Source organism: Schistocerca serialis, chromosome 1, assembly GCF_023864345.2.
Source record: "Schistocerca serialis cubense isolate TAMUIC-IGC-003099 chromosome 1, iqSchSeri2.2, whole genome shotgun sequence".
Classification (NCBI taxonomy): domain Eukaryota; kingdom Metazoa; phylum Arthropoda; class Insecta; order Orthoptera; family Acrididae; genus Schistocerca; species Schistocerca serialis.
In genome coordinates, this window is record NC_064638.1 from 684,545,654 (window position 1) to 684,568,716 (window position 23,063).

Here is a 23,063-nt window from a genome sequence, read left to right on the forward strand (position 1 = left end):
CCCATTGTCATCCAAAAAAATAAAGTCCGTGAATGGCTGCCAATGCTTTCCACGTAGTCGAATGCATCATTTCCTTGAGCATTTTTTATTTGGTACAGTCCATTGTTTTCAAGTTGTCTCAAGTTAAAACAAACACCTTCTATAATTTCCTATCGAATGGTCCAATCTAAAGTTTCCTTAAGTCACCAGAAATTGCAGGGATCCAAATTAATAGAGTCAGAGTGGTGATTAATTAAACTGGATTCTCTGGTCAAAATGAGCCTGGCGAGTATTTTCGAAACATATTTATAATGTCAGTTGCAGAGAAATAGAACCAGGACTAATTAATCAGAGACTCACACGCAGGGTGTCTCGGACATAAATTGCACCACAAGGGTGAAGACAGCCGATCTACACTGAGGTGTCAAAAAATTGGCATACCTCCTAATATCATGTTGGACCTTCTTTTGCCCTGCGTAGAGCAGCAGCTCGACGTGGCATGGGCTCCACGAGCCGTTGAGTCCCCTGCAGAAATACTGAGCCTGCTGCCTCTACAGCCGTCCATAAATGTGAAAGTGTTCCCGATGCATGATTTTTTAGCACAAAATGACCTCTCAACCATGTCCCATGTTGAGCGATATGCACGGCCAAATCATTCATTCACACTCTCCAGAATGATCTTCAAACTAATCGCGAACAGCAGTGGCCGGGCGCATTGTCATTAATGAAAATTCCATCGATGTTTTACAATATGAAATCCATGAATAGCTGCAAATGGTCTCCGCGTAGCTGAACATAACCATTTCCAGTCAATGACCTGTTAATTTGGACCAGAAGTCATCGTCTATTTCACAAAAATACAGCCCACACCATTTTGGAGCCACCAGGTTGCGCAGTCCCTTGACAACTTGGGTCCATGGCTTCCTCGAGTCTGCGCGACACTCGAACCTTCCATCGATGTTTGGGAATTCGGAGTTCATAAATGGCTGCAGATCGTTCAAATGGCTCTGAGCACTATGGGACTTAACAGATGAGGTCATAAGTCCCCTAGAACCTAGAACTACTTAAACCTAACTAACCTAACGACATCACACACATCCATAACCGAGGCAGGATTCGAACCTGCGACCGCAGCGGTCGTGCAGTTCCAGACTGAAGCGCCTAGAACCACTCAGCCACTCCGGCTGGCGGCTGCAGATGGTCTCGAAGTAGTCGAACGTAACCATTTCGAGCCAGTTGTCGATTGAAATGTGTCAGAGGATCGACTCAGTCCGCAGCTCGTGGTCGTGCGGTAGCGTTCTCGCTTCCCGCGCCCGGGTATCCCGGCTTCGATTCCCGGCGGGGTCAGGGATTTTCTCTACCTCGTGATGACTGGGTGTTGTGTGATGTCCTTAGGTTAGTTAGGTTTAAGTAGTTCTAAGTTCTAGGGGACTGATGACCATAGATGTTAAGTCCCATAGTACTCAGAGCCATTTGAACCGTTTGATCCACTCCATTTCATGTAAACAGGGCCCACACCATTATGGAGCCACCACTAGCTTGTCTCGTTGGCACCTTCCGCCTGTAACTTCGTGGGATCTGTACCATGCTCGAACTATATCAACAGCTGTTACCAACTGAAATCCGGACTTATCTTCCATGGATTTCCAGTCGTTTGCGGTTCAGCCGATATGGTCGTGTGTCCGGGAGAGGCGCTGCAGGTGATGTTATACTGATATAAAAGACATGAACAGAAAGTTCCTCCGCAATCTCCTAACGGGTACGTACATTGCATATTGATTTCTGCGGATACGTACCGAGCGAGGTGGCGCAGTGGTTAGACACTGGACTCGCATTCGGGAGGACGACGGTTCAATCCCGCGTCCGGCCATCCTGATTTAGGTTTTCCGTGATTTCCCTAAATCATTCCAGGCAAATGCCGAGATGGTTCCTCTGAAAGGGCACGGCCGACTTCCTTCCCTAATCCGATGAGACCGATGACCACGCTGTCTGGTCTCCATCACCAATCAACCAACCAACCTGCGGATACTTCACGGAGTGGTTGCTTGTCTGCTAGTACTATCAGCTCTACGCAAACGTCGCTGCTTTCCGTCGTTTACTGAAGGCCATCGGCCAATGCGTTCTCCGTAGTGAGAAGAAATAATTGAAATTTGGTATTCGCGGCACACTCTGGACATTGTGGATATCGGCATATTGAATTCCCTAACGATTTCCGAAATGTAATTTCCAATTGGTCTAGCTCCAACTACCATTCCGCGTTCAAAGTCAGTTAATTCCTGTCGTGCGGCCGTAATCTCGTCGGAAACCTTTTCACATAAATCACCAGAGTACCAGTGGCAAGTCCGCCATTTTATACCTCGTGTACACGATACTACCGCCGTCTACATATGAGCATATCGTTGTCCCATGGCTTTTGTCAACATAGTATATAATATATCAGTATCACATTAACTAAAGGTTAGCAGTATTGTTGCACCTTAAATTGGTATGGTTCAGCAGGTCGGTGTTATTTAATTCTACTGGCAGGCGAGAATAATTACAATACCTCTGTCGCAGCAGCAGAGGTTAACCATAGGTTATTATCTCGAAACCTTAGAGAAACTTGTAATGACTTGGCGTTGGGTTTTCCATGCCTATCAATACATTCAAAGATCAAGACCCAAGTCGACAATCCAGTCGTTTCTTCCTACAATAAGAGCAATTGTAGGAGCACTCTAGGTCACACCCACGTCAGAATAACTTCACAAGACAAGCGCCAGGACATGGACTCGCACCAGGGATGCAAAGTCTTACAAGACATCGTCAGGAATTGGATGCAGATCTATAGAGGTTGGTTAATAAAAAAACAATTTTCCAAAAAAAAACTTCATTGATTTAAGCAAAATTGAAGTCAGTACTGCAGCACGAGTGATTTAAAGTGGAGCGACAGTTTAAAATTAGTCGTACGAAAGGAAGATGTCAGACAAATTCATTGGAAGAGACGTCATGAAGTGTAACCCACCCACGAAGGGGATAGTTTTCAAAACCTTAGCTCGACTGATACATGAGAACTGCTCGTCGGTCTGGGATTCTCGCCACGGATCCGTAGAGGAGTTAGAGATCAAAAGAAGCGCAGCTCATTTCGTCTTCAGAGGCTCAGTTTGAGAGTGCGAAAGCTTCAAGTAGAGGCGGACGGCTCTAGAGCAGCATGGTTTACTGTCAACGTTCTCAGGGAGTACATACCCAAAATAGTCAATCAATATACTCGTTTCTACTGTGTATGTCCCGCAAAGAGACAAAGTAAAGTTAGAAAGATTCGAGCTGACAATCGACCCGCGTACCACTCGCGGATGCAGCAGCAAAGAAGGGAAGTGACTCTTAGATGAGGCATCCTCCATGGCACACCAAAAGATATCTTGCGGATATAAATGTAAATTGTTTCTGTCTGTACGACTTGGACAAGATATCTTGTGCGTTTGCTCAGACAATGAGGAGCGACAGTACTGGAAGTCGTCACAATACCTTTTCGAAATTTCACTGATCAACTTCGGTTGAGGCGCCCTACAGGAAAACGGCAGGCCCAACCTTGACGTCTGCCTGTTGAGGTGACGCGCCATCAGCAGTAAGGTGGTGATGAGAGGACAAAACGGTGGAGTGTATTTCACTCAAACCCGCGCCCCTCCCCATCCCCCTTCCGACCCTCGGCAGCCAGTTGGTACTAATGGAGCGTCCGGCGGTCGGGCGGCTGCTTTCATTCCACTGAAACAGAAAAAAGTAAAAGCCATGCACACACACACACACACACACACACACACACACACACAGGCGCGGGCGCGCTCGCACGCGTGTTCATTAGGCGGCAGAAAGGAAGGCGGCGACCAGCGGCACTCCGGAGATCGACCGGCGGCCACAAAGGCCCTCCCCGTGGTCTGCTGGCCAGTCGTGTTGGCAGGCCTGCGGTGAGCGGGGCTTCCCCTAATCACAGCAGCCCGCTAGGCGGCTCACTTACGTCGTCCAGCTACTGTTTCGCTCGGCACCAGAAATGAAAAAAAGGAAGATAAAGAAAGATGAAGGCGTTATACTCACATCCGACACCCAGGGTACATTCAAAGACACATCTGGTAAATAACGAATTTAGTCTCGTTAATACGAAATTTTTTTCTAATTTGACTCTCAGAAAGAGTTTTGCGTGGGAATAAAAATAGGGTGGCGATCTTAACTTACAGCCCCTTCAGCTTGATGAAACAGAAATCATCAGGTCGCCATGACAAGGATGGAGGGAGAAATTAGCAGTCGTCTTGATACATGCATTCCTACATGAGGAGTCTAGCTCTCTCAGTTTCCACACAAGACGACTTACATCAGTTTTTCGTCTGATGTATCTTCCAACGCAATCAAGGTCCTTCTTTTCTCCTACACCAAGTGTCACAAAGAACACGACTTGGTTATTGCACCTGATGATGCAGCTAAAATGCTGCGGAAGCGGTCGTGCTTATAAATAAAATACAATTGAAGCGGTCTTATCTTCAAAACTATACATCCAGGCTGCGGCTGCCCTGTCTACAAAGTCTTCTGCACTAACAAATAGATTTCTGATCATTAATAATACTGAGACAACATTATCAAGGTTGTCAGTTTGAGTGGTTCTAAGTTAGCAGTTTTCACCTACGTCAGCTGAGTGGTTTAACTATATTTTTAGTGATAAGAATTTACGAGACCAAAGTACATTTTAAAAACATCTGTTGCTTCTCCAGCGAATTGGAAGATGCACCATGTTTATGGTACATCGGCACGCTCCCTAAAAAACTCGTCTACAATGGTTTCAATGCATATCCTATCCATTCTCCGCCGGGAAATACGAAATTATTCGTGCCCCCTCAACGGTTTCAATGCAACTGTTCAGAGTCATTTTGAAAAATATTCTGTAATCAGAACTAATGGAACACCCTCGGCCGGGTTCCGCTATACAGTAAAAACTCTCTAATGCGAACTTCACTCACTTACTAATTCGCGAAGTGAAACGCTACTCTCCCTTCTCATTCTAGACTCCTAGCCTATAATGACTAACGTATGGACACAAATATGCAACAAAGTTGAAGTCCCTTGCTGAAACCCCCTCGACGAATCGTGTTAAATTCCATCATGTAATCACTTAAGTGTATTAAACTGTTAGACAGTACAATACAGTAACCTATATTGGTATTAGCAGTAAATAAAAATTGTTAATAGGTAGGAGACGAAGTACTGGCAGAAGTAAAGCTGTGAGGACTGGGCGTGAGTCGTGCTTGGGTAGCTCAGTTGGTAGAGCACTTGCCCGCGAAAGGCAAAGGTCCCGAGTTCGAGTCTCGGTCCGGCACACAGTTTTAATCTGCCAGGAAGTTTCAAAAATAGTTAATGTTGTAAGACACAGTGCAAGCTGGTGTTTATACCCAAAATGATATGAGAGAGTTTTGAATTTCTGAGTCGAATTATTACGACATTAAGAAGAGTCACAATAAAACGGGCCCTCGTGCTAAATCATGACGAACTGACGGAAAATAAGAACAGAAAACTAGGTCAAAAGAGAGTTGCAGATAAATAAGGTCCAACAGATCTCAAGGCTAAGTATAAGATGGCTGTTCAGATTCTATAGTCGGTGTAATATCTCAAACATAAAATAGCTTGTGGAAAGTTACACTATAGAGATTGTAAATAATGAGTCACTTCAAAAAAAGTTAGACATTGTTATAGATGAGAGACATTGAACAAGTTTGCTTTCAAAATCTTTCTGTCACAATTCCTAGTAGTTGGAAGAAAGCACAGGTTACACCTCACTACAAGAAGGGAGTAATGCGGTTCTGGAAGCATCAGTGCAATTTTTATTTCAAAGTGATATGCAAATTAATTACATTGACCAATTAATTACCCCAACCACGCCCCACACCCACCGATGGCGTCATATGTTTTTCGTCAGCCTGCATGAAAGTCCCCGCACCCTCCCCAATCCCAACTCCTCGCCCTCCGCCACCTATCCTATTGTCGGAAGTTTCAAATTCTGATAGGAAATTCGAATTTTGATGGGAATTTCTTTGTCCAAGAGCTGTGATGGCGTCCCACCTCGCCCACACCTTTGTTTTGGCTGGAAATTAAAAAAAGGCGGTACACTTTACGGGACTCAAAGTCTGGTCCTCCTGGACAGAAAACTAGTGTGCACCCCACAACATATGGAAACTGCCCAGGTGCAAGAGAGGAAGGTTAGGTTAGTTGATTTATTTTGATTGGGAAACTGACATACAGCTTGGTCCTGATCACGTAATTAATCATAAAGATTAGCCATAATTACACAACGATACCCATAACACTACACAAGGAACGCCTAAATTCGCAATACATCTCAAAAATTGACGACAGCATACAACTGGTATTATCCAGTTGGAAAAATTTCGCAGTACCACGTGAAAATAGTGACAGACACAGTCAAAGTCTATCCTTCACTTACAAGCTGGCGGGAATAAGACCAGGATATAAGGTACTATCTTTATTATTTTAGGTAGAAAACATGTTTAACAGACGAGATGCTAGTTTTAGACAAAGAGGAGTTCAATAAGCTTATTAAATGTGAGCATACAGTTGAGGACAGGATCAATTGTTGACTGACGTCAACATACACATGCTCAAGAATCACAGGCAGCCCAGGAAATCAAAACCAAAACATGCTCCCTCAACTGATGGAGAAAATGCATCACTGTTCTATTAAACTTCGAAATTCGTCGTGAAAAAACCAGCACTCATAATGAACGGGACATAATGCAACACATGCAAAAGACTGAAGAGGGGACAGTAGTTGAACCTGCGTTCTCCTTGATGGGCACTCACGAACTAACCAACTCAGAGGCAGTCTTATCCCCCTTCCACTCTTCATCCGTCTGGCCCTCTCTTCCTCTCCTCACTGTAGGTATAGGTAGAGGCTTTTCTATCTTGTCACTGGCGGTTTACAAAGATTTCGTTCTGGAAGTGTTGATTTACTGTCATGCAATTTGTTAAACGTATTTCTCATAAAGACTACAGGCCTCTGGAACAACAATGTAACTACCGAGAATGCTCCAGGTGGCTTTTTTAAAAGTTGGCTGCTTTTAAAACAGGATGCCTCCATCTATAGTGACCACAGACCCCAGTGCAGCCTCACGCCGCAGTGTGTTGATTACAATGCATCCCAACAAGCACGTGGCTGGGCAGTCAGCCTTATCGACCCCAGTCCGGACCGCGCGACTGCTACGGTCGCAGGCTCGAGTCCTGCCTCGGGCATGGATGTGTGTGATGTCCTAGGTTAGTTAGGTTTAAGTAGTTCTAAGTTCTAGGGGACTGATGACCACAGATGTTAAGTCCCATAGTGCTCAGAGCCATTTGGACCATTTGGACCAATGCAATGTTATATTACACTGAAGTTTATGAAACAAATGGTGAGAGTCTGTCTTGTAACAGAACCTGCTGTAAGATTATACCATGTGTCTCTCTCTCTCTCTCTCTTCCATTACATCGAAACCAATTACCGTCTGCTTGCTTACATTTGATATTTTTGATGCATAACTCACCTCTACCGGCATGTCTGTAAAGTTTCTATCATACAGCAGCATATTCTCGAGTTCTACTTTTGTAAGCAATTTGATCATCACAGCCTGTTTCATGCAATCTACTCACATGTTCGGAAAAAATGCACTATCATTTCTAGGTTCCACAATAAGCTATAATTGAGATGTTGTCTATATTATATTTAGAGATTATTAAGTATGAAATGATACAGGTCTTGCGGTAACGCCTGTTTTTTAAACACGTAATCGTGCTTATAATAATGAAAACAGTTACGATTTCACGAGAATACAAACAGCCGATTCCTAATAGTTTTATCAGCAAAATCTGTGTAGTTTTGAGAGAACTATCTACATCCAACCAGGTATAACACTCCTTGTAACAGAACCTCCTACAAGATTTTACCACGTCTCTCTCTCTCTCTCTCTCTCTTCCGATACATCGAAAAACAATTACAGTCTACATGTTGTCATAGAGCATATGAAATATACATGTATCGTTCCATTGAAGCTGAAGGACAGTGTGCATAGTCGTTTGCACTGATGTGCACAAACTTTTGTCGTCTGTACTGGAGGAAGACCAAATGCAAGAAACTATCAATCACAGAAGAGGGTTCTTGTATTGTCCCTTCATAAGCAGTTTAATAACTGTTATTCCGTTGTAACACATCCAATAAGTGTACACCGCCATACACTTTGTTTTTTTCTGCCATGACTTCTAGATCTTTGTCAGCTGATCCTAAGGCGATATTAACACGTTTCGATCCTTTGGTTCCCATAGAAAACTTAACATCACATGATGTTAACTATGAAGCTCCCACAACACACAGGTGTGTAGATACACAATACAGAGGCGATGTTTGTGGTTCAAATGGCTCTGAGCACTATGGGACTTAACTGCTGAGGTCATCAGTCCCCTAGAACTTAGAACTACTTAAACCAAGCTAACCTAAGGACATCACACACATCCATGCCCGAGGCAGGATTCGAACCTGCGAACGTAGCGGTCGCGCGGTTCCAGGCTGTAGCGCCTACCACACTGGCCGGCCTATGTTTCTGACTGACAAAAATATGGAGGACATCGCAACATATAGAAACTGGAAGAGTCTGCGGCATTGTAGAGCGTTTCCGGCAGTTATCCGAATGTGATGATGCGATGTACAGTTAATGTCATCTTTCCCAGCGACAAGGTAGCGGATGTTTCGGTGCTGAGTTTCGAAGTGCATTGTTTCCTCATTTGCAGTCATGTACATGATTACTGTTCCGCTATTGACCATACCCTGAAGGTGCTGTTCACAACATGCATGAGGTAGTACAAATAAAAAGAGGATGTATTATTTTATTGGGGGAAAAATAGAAAATAAAAAAATAAAAATAAAAACATGTGGAAGGAATCGCAGCATATGGAAATAGGACGACTCTGCAGCATTCGGAACATTTCCAAACAACTGTCTGAAGGTGATGCTCACAGTGATAAGTAAGTCATTATGTGGTAATCAACAGCGTACGCAGTGGATGAACGAATGGCAAAGACACCGCTGAAATAGGACGTTGTACTGTAATATACACCGCAGTTGATGCCGAGATCAATTTTAGCAATTTTATCAGTTGTTCCATAATTTCAACACCAATGATACTGTAGAATGCTTCCCAACTTCTGCTTCATTGCTAAATCACCGCCTCCTCTACTTTGCAAGTACCATATACTATCCGTATTGGGAAGGAGCCCCTGGTCCCCAGCACGAATATCCGCCCGGCGGACTTGTGTCCAGGTCCGGTGATCCGGCGAGTCTGTGGATGGTTTTTAGGCGGTTTTCCATCTGCCTCGGTTCCCCTTACTCCGCCTCAGCTACACTATGTCGGCTATCGCTGCGCAAACAAGTTCTCCGGGTACACTTACACCACCATTACTCTACCATGCAAACATAGGTGTGAGAGGTTCCCTTGGAGAGGAGGGGTGGGGGGGGGGGGGGGGGAGGTGGTCCACCGGTTGGCGAACTGCACAATAACCCTGAAGGAGTGAAGGGATGAAGTGGACTGCGATAGTCGTCGTGTGGTTGTGGACCAATGCGACTGCGGCGGGGACGGAGCCCCCGGTTAACATACAATACAATACAATACCATAAACTAGATTGTGAATTCAGACAAATGACTGTGCAATACATCCATTCGACCACATACACCAAAATATACCAACTGCGTCCTATGCCGACGCAAAGAGGTTATCTACATATTTCCAGCACATCGATTATAATGCAGAATTTACGAATACGACTGGCCATCTTTCCCTGCGTGGATGGGGGCCAAGGAGTATTGTCGCATTCGTATGTTAAAGTCGAAGGCTGTCACATCCTCCTCACGTTGTCCTTGACCAGACCTACCTACAACACCAATCTTACCAACGGCACCCCTCCAAAAGCACAAGATCTCCCGAGATGCTTGCGTGTCGAGGAGGGTAGCACCTCTTATTGGTGTATAGTACACATGAGGGTGTTGCATTGGTATAACAGACGATTAAAAAGAAACGTGTGGGTTCCAGACGGATGGAGTTTGATACATTTCACTTAAATCAGCAGTGAAATCAATTCTGAAGAATTATTGCACTGTCCGGAGTCAGTACCAGGAAAGTACCAGCATGAGAGATATGACCATAGAGCACGAACGCAAACTCCGATGATTACACTGTTCTCCATTTAAAGACCCATAATGTTAAAGCCATATGGTTTCCTAAGTTTTAGTCGTGCGGAATGCAACGCTCTTAATACTCTAATGCAAGATGCATTTTATCCAACATGATACATACAGCTACTATGCAAGCTTCCTACTCTACACTATGGTGATAAACCTTAAAATGATAAAACTACTTCCTTCTACACTATTCTGGTGTGCTAGGAAGGCATCGTCAGTGTGTATTGACCGCTCGAGCTGCTTATAAACCAACTAGAACGAAGTCTTGAGATTGTTGTTCTCTCTCTTAGGAAATTAATGGCTTTTATATGTCTTTTTAAGTAGGGAACCTACGTACCCTCAATCACACTTCCCATGTCAGTCGTGCATATCATTAGTAGTAATGGTATCGGTTTTGACAGATGTGGCTGTATCTCACTAGGAACTAGAGCGAAGAAAAACCGACTTAAGTGTTTTCAATAACTGATACGTTGAGGTACCACATCTACAAGACTGCAGCAAAATGCACACGAAGAAGCAGTAACTACTTACGAGGGAGTAAGCACCATGATTAGTAGACAAAGGGTATGTCTTATTGCTGTTTATGGTAGCATCACCACAGAGCTGGAAGCATTTCTCTTGTACCAAGAAGTCCTGGTCTCATGTTGGGCAGTTTTGCTCATGGGTTGGATAATTTAGTAATTTCATCCTAACACCACATTTCTCGAGTACACCCCCCTCACACTATTAAAGGTGATACATGTGACATCGCTTCACTCTCCAGCATAACACTGTAAGGAATGACTTAAGTCTGGTAAACGCAACGGTCTCTCTCTTTAAAATATAAGGAATAACATTGTTTGCTAGAACCAGCCGTAATTCGGAAATTCATACATTCGACAGCGTGTGTGAGAACACACTTATGAATCAGGATGCACATATTTTACCTGCTTTAATATGGCACCTGTGTGTAATACTTATGTCGCCTTTGTTGAAGTATGTGTTACGAAAACTCACATAGTTTACAGGGGGAGGGAGAAGGTTAAATGGAAATACGACAAAATATGTAAAACAGCGAAAAACACGTGCAAAATTATTTAAATCGACTGAGAATATACATAATTAGAGAAAACGTACCGCGAAATGCATGGAATTGAGCTGGTTTGGTTGGTACCTGGTCACTCAAGACAGAGAAAAGCTTAAAAATTATGCTCTGCTTCATTCACTCTTAACCCTCCCCCTGTGAACTACGTGGGTTTTTGTAACACATAGTCCAACAAAGGCGACATAAATATTACACAGAGGTGCCAAATTAAAGCAGACAAAACATGTGCATCCCGATCCACAACTGTGTTCTCACACAAGCCGTCGAATGTATATATTTCCGATTTACGGCTGGTTCTCGCAAACAGTGATATTCCTTATGTATTAAAGAGAGGTACCGTTGCGTTTACCACACTTAGGCCATTCCTTAGAGTGTTCTGTAGGAGAGAGACATATATCACCTTTAACAGTGAGGGGGGGGGGGGGGGCTGTACTCGAAAGACGTGGTGTTAGGATGAAAATGTTGTATTATCCAACCCAGGACCAAAACTACCTCACACGGGACTAGGACTTCTTTGTGCAAGGCGAATGCTACCAGAGCTGTGGTGATGCTACTGTAAACAGCAATAAGACTGCTACATCACCTTTGTGTACTGATCATGGTGCTTACTCCCTCATAAGAAGTTCCTGCTTCTTCATGTGCATTTTTCTGCAGCAGTGTGTATGTGTGGTACCTCAGTGCATCAGCCATCGGAAATATTCAAGTCGGTTTTTCTTCGCTCTATTTCCTAGTGAGATATAGCCACATCTGTCAATACCGACACCATTACTACTAATGATATGCACGAGTGACATGGGAAGTGTGATTGAGAGTACGTATCTTTCCTACTTAATAAGACATATAAAAGCCATTAATTTCCTAAGAGACAGAACAACAATCTCCAGACTTCGTTCCAGTTGCTTTATAAGCAGCTCACGCGGTGGATACACAAGAACAATGACTTCCTAAAACACCTGACTACTATAGAAGAAGATAGTTTTACCATTTTACAGTTTGTCACCATAGTTATTGGGGAAGATAGGGGTGGAAAACCTGCGGGGTGGTAGTGTGTCCCATGTTGGAGAAATGATCCTGCATTAGAGTATTAAGGGCGTTTCACCCGCACGACTAATACTTCGGAAAACGTGTGGCTTAAAGAATACTGCATTTTCAGGTGCATAACCGTGTAATCGTCGGAGTGTGCGTTTATGCACTACGATCATGTCTCTCATGCCGGTATCTTCCTGGTACTGACTCCAGACAGTGGAATAATGCTTCAGAATTGATTGTGTGGTTGATTTATATAAAATGTTTCAAACATCATCCATCTGGAGCTCCATCGTGGTATAACCCCACACGTTTCTTCTTAACCATCTGTTATACCAACAGAACACTCACATGTCTACTACACACCGATAAGAAGTGCTACCCTCTTCGACATGCACACATCTGGGGAGATCTTACACTTTCGGATGGATGCCGTGGCTAAAATCCGTGTTGAAAGAAGGACTGGTTAAGGATAATGTGGGAGGGATCAGTTAATCACTGACTTTATCCTACGAATCCGAGAACACTCTGTCATACCCATCCACACAGGAATAGATCGTTAGTCGTCACCGCAAGTTCTGTACTGTAATCGATGACCAGGAAACATGTAGGTAACCTAATTGCATCGATACAGGACCCTGCATTTGCAATCTAGTATATGGTAGCTTCAAAGCAGTGGAGGGGTGATTTACTGACCTACAAGCATTCTAGTGTGTCAATGCATAGCGTTGAAACAAAGGAACAAATATTATAGTCTTATGAATGTAGTCGAATGGATGTACTGCACAGTCATATATCTGCATTCGCCATCTGGTATACGGCACTTGCAAAGTAGTGGAGGGATGATTTACTGAAATTTTTTAAAATTTTATTTTACTGTTTTTATTTTATTTCACCAATAAGACAACGGTGCCTCTTTATTTTTACTACCTCGCACGTGCTTTGAACAGCATTTTCCGGCGATGGTCAACACCAGAACAATACTCATGTACATGACTGCAAAATGAGGAAACAATGCTCTTCGAAACTTAACACAGAGACATCTACTACCCTATCGCTGGGGAAGACTAAATTAATTGTGCAAGTCATCACCTTCGGATAGCTGTTGGAAACGCTCTACAATACCGCAGACTCTTTCAGTTTCCATATGTTGCGATGTCTTCCATATTTTTGTCGATGAGGGCACCGCCTCTATGTTTTATTTCTACCAACATGTGTGTTGTGGGCGTTGCGTAGTTTAGACCATGCGATGTTCAGCTTTGTATGAGAGCGAAAGGATTGAAGCGAGTTAATGTCGGTTTAGGAGCAGCTGACACAGACTTTGAAGTAATGGTAGAAAAAACGATGTGTATGGCGGTACACTGATTGGATGTGTTACAACGGAAAAAACAATTATTAAACTGCTCATGAAGGAACAATAGAGGAACCCTCTCGTGTGATGAATAGTGTGTTGGATATGATCTTCCTCCAGTATAGACGACGAAACTTTGTGCAGATCTGTGCAAATGACTTAGCACACTGTCCTTTAGCTCCAATGGAGAGGTAAGTGTATATGTGATATGCTCGATGACAACACACAGATGGTAATTGTTTTTCGATAAATCGTAAGAGAGAGAGACATGGTAAAATTTTATAGGAGGTTCTATTACAAGGAGTGCTATACCTGGTTGAAATTTGGATGCTGATGGTTCTCTCAAAACTACACTGATTTTGAATTATTAGGAATCTGCTGTATGTTTTCTCGTGAAATCATGACTTTTTATTATTATCATCATGATTTCGTGTTTCAAAAATAGGCGTTATGGCAAGTCATGAATTATTTCATACGTAACAACCTCTAATTATAATATGAACAGCATTTGAATTATAATTCGTTGTGGAACCTACAAATGATAGTGCTTTATGTTTCGTAAATGTCAGTATAATATAGCATAGCACTGGTAAAACGAGACTTGCCACATTATACAAAACAGCTGAGTCCTCTTGAATCATAGCTTGTTGTTGTCGAACATAAAATGATTGTGTGTTGTCCGACATGTGAGCCAATGGCGTGAATGATTATATTCTCTGATGTTATTTCACAAGTCTGAAATGTTTGTAATACACACATGCATGACAGTTTATTTACAGAAGCTGATTTGAACGTGAAAGACTCTCTCAGGTCGTGTTATTTGTCCATCAAGTTGAAAGAAATTGTGTTATATAGATTTTTTCATTTTAGTTAAAATTCTCGCTTTTTCTTTACACTTTTGATGGTTTCGAAATAATGAGGACACACTGCAATGATCAATAACTTTCGCATCAAAATAGTAGAAGCTTCTCACGATTTTACGCCGGGTGGAGATGTTTCTGCTGATCATTTGTATTCGGCGGCGGTGCACTTCGTTGGATGTCGCAAAATAATGAGATGCAAATTGTATCCTGCTATTGAAAATAAAAACTACACCGATTTTTTTCATAAAACTAAAAGAAATTTACTGTGCCTATTTTCGTGGAAAGAAGACATTTAGTATTAACACAATTGTGTTTTCCTTTTTTAATAGATACTTCATTGAAGTAGACATGTTGATGTTAAATAAAATTTTTATAGAGTAGTGCTCAGAATGGTGTGGTGGCTCAGTCCCATAGGAGGTCATGGCTGTCCTTTTAGACAAACAACCCATGGTGAGTATAGCGTCATTTATCACAGTTTTGTTCTGAGGGATGCCAGCGTTGCACTCTGTTGTATGTGCAGCATTTGTCAGCGTCAATAACGCTAACTGCCCAGCCATGTGTTCGCAGGGACACATTGCACTGAAGACACTGCAGTGTGAGGTTGCTTTGGGGTCTGTGGTCACTTTAAGTGGAAGGCTTCCTGTTTTACAAGCAGCGAACTTTTGAAGAAGTCAGCTGGAGAATTCTCCATAATTTGTTTGTTGTTCCACATGGGTCCAGCCTCCCGAGAAGTACGTTAAATAGGTTGCATGACATATACCAGTGCCACCAGAAGTAAGTTTTTATAAACCACCAGTGGCAAGATAGAGCAGGTCTCTGTACCTGCCTATAGTGAGGAGAGGGCTGGAGGAGGGGATGAGGGGTGGGACTTCCTCCAAGTTGGTTAGTTCATTAGCGCCCATTGAGGAGAACACACATTGACTCCACCCCCTATACACTCTTTTGGGACAACGATTTTCCCCAGTACATGTGTTGATCATGAGCCATTAATTACGAGTGCTGGTTTCTTCATGGCAATTTCAGAGTGTAATTAGAACAGTAAAACATTTTTTCCATCAGCTGTGATAGCGTGTGTTGGCTTCGATTATCTGGGCTACAGGATGGTTTACGAGCAGCATCTGCGGCGAACTCTGACGTCAAACAACGATAGATACTGTATGCTTTCAGGTAATGCACTTTTTAAACTTCTCTCTGTCCAACACCAGCTTTTCATCAGTTGAACATATTTTCCACCAAAAGGAATAAAGAGAGTTCCTTAGAGCCCAGCCTTATTCCTGCCAGCTTGTAGCTGACTGGGAGAGTTTTAGTGTGTCTGTTACTATTATCGAGTGGTATTGTGAAATTTTTTCCCAGTTGGATAACACCAGTTGTTTGACATCGTCAATTTTTGAGCTCTATTGCAATTTTAGACATCCCTTATGTAGCGCTATGCATATAGTTATGTAATTAGCCCGGTCTTTATGATTAATTATGTGATTAGGACCGATCTTTACACCAGTTTCTCAACCAAAATAAATAAAGTACACTGACCTAACCTTCCTCTCCTGAATCCGAGCAGTTGTGATGTGTTACAGGGTGCATTCGATGTTTCTGTCCAGGAGGACTAGGGTTAAAGTCCCAGAAGGGACACTGTCATTTTTAATTCCCCACCAATTTCAAGCCCCTCTAATGGTATAACTGAATTAGGGGGGGGGGGGGGGGGGCACGTGGCCTTTCCATTCAGAAGGCACTGTCTCTGGCTGAGCCAGATGCAGCTGCCTGCCCTGTTTCAGAGGATGATTCTCAGCCTTCAAGGTCAGGGCAATCACAGAGGGTGGGCTTATTGGTAGTTGGGAGCTCCAATGTTAGGCGCGCAATGGAGCCCCTTAGGGATAAGGCGGCTAAGGAGGGGAAGAAATCCAGTGTGCACTCCGTATGCATTCCGGGTGGAGTCATTCCTGATGTGGAAAGTGTCCTTCCGGAGGTCTGAATCAGAGGCTCAGACGGTTTTGCGACCGTGTTGGCTGCAGATTCCTTGACTTGCGCCATAGGGTGGTGGGGTTTCGGGTTCCGCTGAGTAGGAGTTCACTACACTCAGCTGGCGGCTACACGGGTAGCGGAGGCTGTGTGGCGTGGACTGGGCGGTTTTTTAGGTTAGAAGGCCTCGGGAAAGTACGGGGTGGGCTGCAATCTCAAAGGGTGCATGGCAAATACAGGACGTGCTTGGATCAAGGAACAGTCGGAATTGTAGTTGTAAATTGTTGCAGTTGTGCTGGGAAAGTCCCTGAGCTTCAAGCGCGAATAGAAAGCACAGAAGCTGAAATCGTTATAGGTACAGAAAGCTGGCTAAAACCTGAAATAAGTTCTGCAGAAATTTTTACAAAGTCTCAGACGGTGTTCAGGAAAGATAGATTAGGCAGAATTGGTGGTGGAGTGTTTGTGTCTGTCAGAAGTGGTTTATCTTGTAGTGAAGTCGAAGTAGATACTCCCTGCGAATTGGTATGGGTGGAGGTTATATTTAACAGCCGAACTAAGTTAATAATTGGCTCCTTCTACCGACCCCCAGACTCCGATTATATAGTTGTTGAACAGTTCCGAGAAAATTTGAGTCTCGTAACAAATAAATACCCCACTCATACGGTTATAGTTGGTGGGGACTTCAACCTTCCCTCGATATGTTGGCAAAAATACTTGTTCAAAACCGGTGGTAGGCAGAAAACATCTTCCGAGATTGTCCTAAATGCTTTCTCCGAAAATTATTTCGAGCAGTTAGCCCACGAACCCACGCGAATTGTAAATAGTTGCGAAAACACACTTGACCTCTTAGCCACAAACAATCCAGAGCTGATAGAGAGCATCATGACTGATACAGGGATTAGTTATCACAAGGTCGTTGTAGCTAGGCTCAATACCGTTTCTTTTAAATCCACCAGAAAGAAACGCAAAATAATTTTATTTAAAAAAGCGGAAAAAGTGTCACTGGAAGCCTTCCTAAGAGGCAATCTCCATTTCTTCCGAACTGACTATGCAAATGTAGACGAGATGTGGCTCAAATTCAAAGATATAGTAGCAACAGCAATTGAGAGATTCATACCTCATAAATTGGTAAGAGATGGAACTGATCACCCGTGGTGCACAAAACAGGTCCGAACGCTGTTGCAGAGGCAACGGAAAAAGCATGCGAAGTTCAGAAGAACGCGAAATCCCGAAGATTGGCTAAAATTTACAGACGCGCGAAATTTGGCACGGACTTCAATGCGAGATGCCTTTAATAGGTTCCACAACGAAACATTGTCTCGAAATTTGGTAGAAAATCCGAAGAAATTCTGGTCGTATGTAAAGTACACAAGCGGCAAGACGCAGTCAATACCTTCGCTGCGCAGTGCCGAGCGTACTGTTACCGACGACTGTGCCGCTAAAGGGGAGTTACTGAACGCAGTTTTCCGAAATTCCTCCACCAGGGAAGACGAATGGAATATTGCAGAATTTGAAACACGAACAGCTGCTAGCATGAGTTTCTTAGAAGTAAATACCTTAGGGGTTGCGAAGCAACTCAAATCGCTTGATACGGGCAAGTCTTCAGGTCCAGATTGTATACCGATTAGGTTCCTTTCAGATTACGCTGATACAATAGCTCCATACTTAGCAATAATATACAACCGCTCGCTCACCGATAGATCTGTACCTACAGATTGGAAAATTGCACAGGTCGCACCAGTGTTTAAGAAGGGTAATAGGAGTAATCCATCGAACTACAAACCTATATCATTGACGTCGGTTACAGTGGGGTTTTGGAACATATACTGTATTCAAACATTATGAATCACCTCGAAGGGAACGATCTATTGATCCGTAATCAGCACGGTTTCAGAAAACATCGTTCTTGTGCAACGCAGCTAGCTCTTTACTCGCACGAAGTAATGGCCGCTATCGACAGGGGATCTCAAGTTGATTCCGTATTTCTAGATTTCCGGAAAGCTTTTGACACCGTTCCTCACAAGCGACTTCCAATCAAGCTGCGGGCCTATGGGGAATCGTCTCAGTTGTGCGACTGGATTCGTGATTTCCTGTCAGTAAGGTCGCAGTTCGTAGTAATAGACGGCATATCATCGAGTAAAACTGAAGTGATATCAGGTGTTCCCCAGGGAAGCGTCCTGGGACCTCTGCTGTTCCTGATCTATATAAATGACGTGGGTGACAATCTGAGCAGTTCTCTTAGGTTGTTCGCAGATGATGCTGTAATTTACCGTCTAGTAAGATCATCCGAAGACCAGTATCAGTTCCAAAGCGATTTAGAAAAGATTGCTGTATGGTGTGGCAGGTGGCAGTTGACGCTAAATAACGAAAAGTGTGAGGTGAACCACATGAGTTCCAAAAGAAATCCGTTGGAATTCTCAAGGCTGTCAATTCAACTAAATACCTGTGTGTTAAAATTACGAACAACTTCAGTTGGAAAGACCACATAGATAATATTGTGGGGAAGGCGAGCCAAACATTGCGTTTCATTGGCAGGACACTTAGAAGATGCAACAAGTCCACTAAAGAGACAGCTTACACTATACTCGTTCGTCCTCTGTTAGAATATTGCTGCGCGGTGTGGGATCCTTACCAGGTGGAATTGACGGAGGACATCGAAAGGGTGCAAATAAGGGCAGCTCGTTTTGTATTATCACGTAATAGAGGAGAGAGTGTGGCAGGTATGATACGCGAGTTGGGATGGAAGTCATTAAAGCAAAGACGTTTTTCGTCGCGGCGAGAGTTCAGTCACCAACTTTCTCTTCCGAATGCGAAAATATTTTGTTGAGCCCAACCTACATAGGTAGGAATGATCATCAAAATAAAATAAGAGAAATCAGAGCTCGAACAGAAAGGTTTAAGTGTTCGTTTTTCCCTCGCGCTGTTCGGGAGTGGAATGGTAGAGAGATAGTATGATTGTGGTTCGATGAAACCTCTGAGAAGCACTTAAATGTGAATTGCAGAGTAGTCATGTAGATGTAGAAGGACCATGGTTCAAATCCCAGAAAGGGCACCGCCATTTTTAATTCCCAGCCAATTCCCAGGTGGGATGTGGGCTGGGACATCAGTACAGGCCTGGGTCAAAGAAATTCACACCAAAATTCGAAATCATTAGGGTATGTGAGGAGGTGGAGGTGTTGGGAGGGGAGGTGGGTGGGCCCACATGCAGGCTAACGAAAATCGCATGGCATCAACCTGAGGTGGGGGTATGTGCGTGTCTGGGGGATAGTTAATTGATCAATTTAATTAATTTGCATATCAATGTGACATCAAAATTGCGCTGAACTGCCAGTACTCCGCTACTGGAGGGTAGCAGAAGTTATCCACAAAATTACCGTCTAGTTCCTCCATGCCAACGAACATGGATTCCGAAAATATCCATCATGTGAAACTCAGCTCACACTTTTCTCAGATGTCATACTAAAGCTTTGACTCGAGGCAAATAGTTAGATGCAGCATTTCTTGATTTCCGAAAAGCATTCGACTCGATGCCATACCTACACTTATTGTTAAAAGTACGATCGTATGAGTTATCAAGCGAAATTCGTGACTGTATTGTGGAATTATTGGTAGGGGGGAGATGCCATACCTACACTTATTGTTAAAAGTACGATCGTATGGGTTGTCAAGCGAAATTCGTCACTGGATTGGGGAATTATTGGTAGGGGGGATGTAGTAAGGGAGAGTCATCTACAGATATAGGATAACTTGGAACGTACCCCAGGGGAGTGTGTTGGATCCCTTTCTATTTGTGTTGTGTATTAATGATCTTGTGAACAATATTGGTACTAACCTTAGACATTTCGCAGATGACGCAGTTGTGATTGGCGAAGCCCAGTTTGAAAAAGAAAACTGCGCAAATATTCAGTCAGATCTTGATAAGATTTCAAAGTAATGTAAGGACTGACAACTTGGGTAAATTTTCATGAATGTACAACTATGCGCTTCGAAAAACGAAAAAACGAAGTATCTAGTGAATACAATATCAGCGAGTTACAACTATAATCGGTGAACTCACACAAATACCTGGATGTATGACAGGGACTTAAGTGGAACGATGACATATGCTCAGTTGTGGGTAAATCAGGTGGCGGGCTTCAGTTTACTGGTAGAATAATAGGAACAGACTACCAGTTTACAAAGGAGATTGCATAAAAATCATTCATGCAACCCATTCTAGAATATTGCTCAACAATGTGGGACCCATACCAGATAGAACTGACAAAGGATATTGAAGGTATACAGAGAAGGGTAGCACAAATAGTCACAAGTTCGTTGGATCCATGGGAGAGTTTCATGAAGGTGGTGAAAGAACTCAACTGGAAAATCCTTGGAGATAGACGCACACTATCACAAATAGCCTATTTACAATGATTCAGGAACCAGCATTCAATGGTGATTCTAGAACATACTAAAAACACCTACATATCGCTCCCACAGCGTTCGTGATAACAAGATCAGGCGAATTACAGCACACACAGGAGCCTTTAACCAATCATTCTTCTCGCGCTCGATAGTGAATGAAGTGGGTAAAAGCCCCAAGAACTGGTGCAATGGGACATAACACTTTCACAGTGGATTACGGAGTATGGAAGTAGAGGCAGATGTAGAAAACGCAGATAATAGATCAAACATTACACTGCGAAGCGTAAGGAAAATTTTGGGCACACTTACCAACGTTATTGAAATTACTCCAGACTGCTAGAAATATTACATTACACTAAAAGAGATGCGACAGCAAGTGATAAAAGAACAGTGCACAAAAGAATCTCAACCCAAAATAAGTTCCATTTTTAAGCCATTACCAATAAATATTGGGGAGGAAATAATGCCTTCACATCATCAGGTAGTCGTGCTGTGGTGGGCCACATTATCCAGACGACAGCAGCAAATGCACTCTGCCTGGCAAAAAATGTGAATCACTGAGACGACATGATCGGATCTCAATGTAACTACGTACACGTACTCAAACTGATTACAGTGATAGTTCACTGTGCCATGTAGAATGGTCTCCGGAATGGGTTAGTGTTCTTTCTTTTTAGTGAGGGCATCACACATGGTAGATCACGAAAGAGGAGTCAGATGTCGAGTTATCTCAGTAAATGACACAGATGCCGTGTACTAGTGTGAGACAGGTTGATGCCATGCGTTTTTCGTTAGCCTCCATGTGGGCCCACCCACCTCCCCTCCCCACACCTCCCCCTCCTCGCATACCCTACTGATTTCGAATTGTTGTGGGAATTTCTTTGTCCCAGGCCGCTGATGTCCCAGGCCAAATTCCACGTGGGAACTGGCTGGAAATTAAAAACAGTGGTGCCCTTTCTGGGATTTGACCCATGGTCCTTTTGGATGGAAAGGCCAAGTGCATCCCCCTAATTCAGTTATACGATCAGAGGCGCTTGGAATTGGCGGGGAATTAAAAATGCCAGTGTCCCTTCTGGGACTTGAACCCTCGTCCCTCTGGACAGAAATCTCAAGGGCACCCTGCAACACATGGCAACTGCACATATTCAGGAGAGGATGGGTAGGTTAGTGTACTTCATTTATTTTGGTTGGGAAACTGGTGTAAAGATCAGTCCTAATCACATAATTAATCATAAAGACTGGCCGAACTACACAACTATATGCATAGTGCTACACAAGGAATGCCTAAAATCGCAATACAGCTCAAAAATTGACGATGCCATACAATTGATGTTATCCTGCTGGGAAAAAATTTCACAATATCACTTGAAAATAGTGAGACACACTAAACCTCTACCATTCACCTACAAGCTGGCAGGAATAAGGCTGGGGTGTAAGGAGCGAAAGAGTCCTAGATGTGGGTCTCCACTTGACTGGCTGGTCGACTCGTACAGTATCCAGACTAGTGGTGCATTTGGATGTGACACTGGACCTCTGCTGGACTACATAGGAACATGAGGGCAAGAACTCATGTCGTCAATGTTCCGATGGACTACGTCTGACCACCAGAGGCGTACTGTGAACCAAGCACATCGAACGCTCTGCACCTGCCCTCCCAGAACAAGTAATGGACTCCCTGCAAAATTGTGTGTCATACCGCATTGTTAATCGGCGACTAGCAGCAAACGAACTAGGAAATTACCATCCCATGTGTAGGATGCGTTTGGAGACGTGCAAGCCGGCCAGGGTGGCCGAGCGGTTCTTGGCGCTACTGTCAGGAACCGCGCGACCGCTAGGGTCGCAGGTTTGAATCCTGCCTCGGACATGGATGTGTGTGCTGTTCTTACGTTAGTTAGGTTTAAGTAGTTCTAAGTTCTAGGGGACTGATGACCTCAGAAGTTAAGTCCCATAGTGCTCAGAGCCATTTGAACCATGTGAGTCGTGCAATCACCGAGAAGCTTGTACTGTTGATGAAAGGTCTCACATTGTGTTTACCGATGAATCGTGGTTGTGGACTACCACAGATGACCATCGTTGGCCAGTATGGTGGTGGTTTTGAGGTAAACCCGTGGCCAGCAAGAGCCCCGGATCTGCCCCCGATAGAAGATGTGTGTGACCATCTCAGACAT